Raw genomic sequence first — 6,132 nt, 5'->3', positions numbered from 1 at the left:
CAACTGCAGAGATAGAAACTCGAGTCAGAGACACCTCCACACATTCCTGGCTGCCATGGATCCTGCTCTACAAGCGCTTCCGCAGCTGTACCTCATCCACTACCAGCAGATAGAAAGCCGGCACGGTCAACATCGCAGGTAAGTCAATAACACATGTTACAACAAACAAATGATGGACAGAATGCTGACAATGCAAACATTCTCCCCCAGTCAAAAGATCTGTGTTGAATCCATTGTTCTTTTGCCCCCTATGCCACCCCAACCCAGCTATTTGCAAATCAGTCTTGACCCTGTGCCCCATGGGAACAATCCAGACCAAACTGCCAGACCATGTCCTCCCTGGACCGGAAACAAGCATCCTGGGACCGGTTTCAGAGTATGTCACCCTTCTTCAGCCAGGCTAGCTTGAATCCAGTGGTACAGTGAGCAAGGGACCCATGCCTGGGCAAACGCATCCCACTTAGGGCAAAAAGTGTTACAACAAACAAATGATGGACAGAATGCTGACAATGCAAACATTCTCCCCTAGTCAAAAGATCTGGGTTAAATGCATTGTTATTTTGCCCACTATGCCACCCCAGTTTGGACCCAGTTGTATGCAAATCAGTCTTGATCCTGTGCCCCATGGGAACAGTCCAGACCGAACTGCCAGGCCAGGTCCTACCTGGACCGGAAACAAGCATCCTGGGACCGGTTTCAGTGTATGTCACCCTTTTTCAGCCAGGCTAGCTTGAATTCAGTGGCACAGTGAGCAAGGGAAGTGAGACTAGAGATGCTCTAGGATCATCCCTTTGCGGGCACACATTTTGTTGTCTTCCCTTAAAAAAGACTTCCACTCCATTAATTGAATTGTTTGCGTGTTTTTTTATTTCATTAGCACTTTGACTTGTTCATTTCAAGTATAGTTTCTTAGCCTTTTGTACTTTTCAAACATTTTGTCCTTCAGGCAATGTCATTATTATGTTTCCAATGCATTTCGGGCATTTGAGTCATGCCCTTCATCAGGGAATCGACACTGCAAAACGTAATAGGGTACCATTACTGTGGAGTGAAACAATTTATAACATAAATAATATCATTACAACATACCATCTTAAAAAGTAAACTTTACAATATAAACAAAAATGTGCAGAAATGTGAACAGGGTTCTGGTAATATTCTGTTAAGGGGTGTGATAATGGTGTACACACGGAGTGATCAAGGTAACGAGAACGGAGCATCACTTACATGCCTTTCTCTGTTTGCTGCTACGATCTGTGGGGAGTAAACAGTAAACGGAGGGATTCGGTTAGGAAGTGGTTGTTAAGGGCTGGAGCGTGGCGTTTAGCAAATGCTGGTCTGACTTCTATGGTAAACTAACCTGGAAAGGAAGTTTGAACGAGCTCGGGGCCGTTCCTCGTCTTCAGTAGCGACGGCACAGAGATAACCGGTCGCGCTATGATATTTTGAAATGGTTCCGGTCATGTGATAGGTCACGTGACAATTGACAAAGAAAAAAGACTATGGCGAGTCTAAGATCATCGACGGGGGAATCAGTGTCACCTATTGGGTGAAAAGGTTTTGCGCATGGAACATGGTTTCCGGTGTGGAGAATGTAATAAAAATGTATAGGTGGGCATGATTTCAAAAGCGTAGCGTACCATGTATATTGTACCTCTACATTTCACTGTAGTCCCTATCACTTGTTAGTGGCCCTACCCGCTAAACCAGACCACTTGCACATCAACACAAAATATGTTCGAGCCCCGACGGGTTCACTATATGTTTTTCTCTTTTCTTCTATTTTTTTCTATTTCGCTACGCTTTTGAAATCATGCCCACCTATACATTTTTATTACATTCTCCACACCGGAAACCATGTTCCATGCGCAAAACCTTTTCACCCAATAGGTGACACTGATTCCCCCGTCGATGATCTTAGACTCGCCATAGTCTTTTTTCTTTGTCAATTGTCACGTGACCTATCACATGACCGGAACCATTTCAAAATATCATAGCGCGACCGGTTATCTCCGTGCCGTCGCTACTGAAGACGAGGAACGGCCCCGAGCTCGTTCAAACTTCCTTTCCAGGTTAGTTTACCATAGAAGTCAGACCAGCATTTGCTAAACGCCACGCTCCAGCCCTTAACAACCACTTCCTAACCGAATCCCTCCGTTTACTGTTTACTCTCCACAGATCGTAGCAGCAAACAGAGAAAGGCATGTAAGTGATGCTCCGTTCTCGTTACCTTGATCACTCCGTGTGTACACCATTATCACACCCCTTAACAGAATATTACCAGAACCCTGTTCACATTTTTGTTTATATTGTAAAGTTTACTTTTTAAGATGGTATGTTGTAATGATATTATTTATGTTATAAATTGTTTCACTCCACAGTAATGGTACCCTATTACGTTTTGCAGTGTCGATTCCCTGATGAAGGGCATGACTCAAATGCCCGAAATGCATTGGAAACATAATAATGACATTGCCTGAAGGACAAAATGTTTGAAAAGTACAAAAGGCTAAGAAACTATACTTGAAATGAACAAGTCAAAGTGCTAATGAAATAAAAAAAAACACGCAAACAATTCAATTAATGGAGTGGAAGTCTTTTTTAAGGGAAGACAACAAAATGTGTGCCCGCAAAGGGATGATCCTAGAGCATCTCTAGTCTCACTTCTCAACTTATGTTCAAAACGTCGTTGGACCCTCGACGTCACCTTTCGGTGCACCAGTAAACTCAACCAAACTAAACCCAATTACAGTGTAACCAATCTGCTGTGCATCTATCCAATTTCAATTACATTGTGCAAACCCAGTGTCCCCAGGACAGATAGCACGCATCAAACAGTCACACAAACAACTTACAAAATGAGTAATTATGAGGATATATCAAAAAGCACGGAGGCCAGAGCCTCTACCTTTGCGTTTGAAATTAAGGATGCTGATCAAATTTATTCTCTAATCAGGGAAGAACTTACACAGGAAAACACAAGCCGGTCTAAAGAGCAAAATATAAGACAACTACTGTACCTCTCTAAAAGGAAAACCAACCAACAACTGCATGCTAGCACGCTTATTAGATATCATCGCAACTCACGCATACCACGAGGCTTAAGAATTGCACTTAAACCATCCCTCTGCAAACATTCCAAAAAGTTTCAAGAACGCTGGTATGAAATTTTGAACAAATGTTCACTAGACTTGATCCTATTGATCATACAAGAACTGTCCACCATACTAGAAGAACTTAGCATGGAAATAGAGGAAATAACATCAGAGCTTTCTAAAATGATGACTGAGGATCAGTTAAGTACAACCTTAGACGATATCAAAAATCAAATAGACCGACACTCAAAAGAAATCAATGAACGGAAAATCCGTAAATTTAAGAGGGACACCCTCGATTACCGTCTTGGGGAAGTTTACACTTGGGCTGAGATTTACGCCCAAAAACGCAGAAATCGTCCATATAATTCCAGCACAGATACATCTTCCACGGATAGCGACACCAGTCATAAACCACGTAAACCCCAACCCACTCAAACAGCTCAAGATAAAACTCCAACCGAAGAACCTACCACCAGCAGAACAACTGAAACTAATCCTTTTTTAGACCAGGGCCAAGCCCAAAAAGGAGACCCAGGAGAGGGTCAAGAAAAGGACAAAGAAAGAGAACCACCGACCACTCGGAGTACGTCAGCTACAACCAAGGAAAAAGAGAAAGAGAAAAGAACCAAAAAGAACCAACCGCAGAACAATTAGTCATCAATATAAGTGACCAAAACCTTAACTCCTACGAACTAGAGTTACTACAAAAGGGAACATCTTTTGTACCCACTACTTCAACGGACAACTTGGAACTGGAAGTAAGCTTTTTTAAGTTGATGCGCAAGCTTAGATTGAGACATTTTTTTGACAACACACTACCGGATCATCCACAATCTGAGAAAGATCAACTGTTAGGACTACGACCCCAAAGTACCTTTCAGGCTCCGGTAAGCCACAAGACATTGGATTTATTCGAAAATTTAGTCAAACAGGATCTTCACAGGATTAAACATACCAAACCCAAAAGAAAGAACACCACACAAAAGGATCTTGACACATTGAATAAACTGGCCAATGATGACAAAATTATATTCACCAAAGCTGACAAAGGTGGAGCCATCGTGATCATGAATGCCGATATGTACAACACTAAAGTGAGCGAGCACATCACTGACATTAACACTTACAGCAAACTGGACCACAATCCAACATTGGAATATTCCAAAATCCTAAAAACTATCATTGATGGAGCACAGAAACAAGGCATTATCACAGAGAGAACTAAAAACTTTCTCATAACAGTGAACCCAAAAAGTCCAACACTACGAATGGTACCGAAGATTCACAAAAACACCTATGACCCACCAATGCGGCCAATCGTATCTACACGAGGGAGCCTACACGAACCAATTGGTCGAATTATAGACAAATACATGCAACCCACAGTGCAATCCATGCAAACGTATGTCAAAGATACCTCACAATTCTTACGGAAATTACAACAGATACCTTTGAATCCAACTGAAAAAGTGATCTTATGTACAGCTGATGTACGAAGCCTGTATACCAGTATACCCCACGACATGGGTATAGAAGCAATGGAATCCGCTCTGCTCAACACAGAATTCGATCTAGATTTCCAGACTTTTCTCATGGAGCTGATGCACTTCATACTGTATCACAGTTACTTTAAAGTCAATGAATCCTGGTACCAACAGCTCACTGGCATGGCCATGGGCAATTCAGCAGCACCCGTGTATGCTAACATATTTATGCAGTGGTATGAAAATCAACACATTCTCTCTAAGAAGGAATGGACAGACAACCTCAAAATGATAATCAGATACATTGATGATCTCTTCATCATCTGGACAAACACAGAAGAGAAATTACGAATGGAATTGATCAAATTCAATGATATAGACCAACGAATTCAATTGACATGGGATATATCTGACACCACGGTTAACTTTCTGGATGTAAAAGTATCAATAACCCCAGATGGATTCACGACTGACCTATATGTTAAACCTACGGATAGGAACAACATGTTACTATACTCAAGTTTCCATGAACCTAATTTAATCAGGAATTTACCATTCTCACAAATGGCAAGAGTGAAAAGAATCACCTCTGATGAAATGACCCTCAATACTAGACTCAAAGAAATGACCAATAAATGTATTGCTAGAGGCTACCCACCAACCTTAGTGGAAGAATCTAAAGGGAGAATTGAAAAAATGGACAGATCAAAACTCTTAACTCCCAAAGTGAAAACAGACCAAACACGCACTGTGGTGGTATCAAAATATTCCACAGCCAGTAAGAAGTATAAACAAATCATTTTGAAACACTGGTCAATTCTGAACATTGAACCTGATTTTAAACAGTCATTTAGCCAACCACCAATATTTGCTTTCACCAGAGCGAAGAACTTGGGGGAAATCCTTCAGAACAAACCTTCAGATAACACAACATACTCAGGAACTAAACCTTGCCTTAACTGTGGCAATTGTAACAGTATAATCAGAGGAAACACCATATGCCACCCCTCACAAGGTCATCCCATCAAACTAAAGGTAAATGCCACCTGTGAATCCAGTAATTTAATCTACGGGATAAGATGCCCATGTGGAAAGATGTACGTGGGAAAGACAGAACGTCGCATCAAGGTGCGACTAACAGAACATAAATCCAATATTCGATTGAAGAATACAAAATCAGCCTTATCATCGCACTTCGTAGAAGAACACCACAATGTTTCCCAAATCAAGTTCATTATCCTAGAAATTGTACTGAAAACTGAGGGGAGAGACAATTCTAAACACCTTCTCAGAAGAGAGAACCACTGGATTCAAAAACTTTCCACCCAAAAACCGATGGGTTTGAATGAAAGAATTGAATTTTCCTGCTACTTGTGATTAATTGCTCAATAGACCGTATCTTGTGAAAACTGTGTTTGTTATTTATCATATTAGACACGCATTGTACCATGTATATTGTACCTCTACATTTCACTGTAGTCCCTATCACTTGTTAGTGGCCCTACCCGCTAAACCAGACCACTTGCACATCAACACAAAATATGTTCGAG

The sequence above is a fragment of the Lissotriton helveticus genome, chromosome 7 (assembly GCF_964261635.1).
Source record: "Lissotriton helveticus chromosome 7, aLisHel1.1, whole genome shotgun sequence".
NCBI classification, from domain to species: domain Eukaryota; kingdom Metazoa; phylum Chordata; class Amphibia; order Caudata; family Salamandridae; genus Lissotriton; species Lissotriton helveticus.
The sequence above is the reverse complement of the archived record's forward strand: the minus strand, read 5'-3'. Positions refer to the sequence as shown.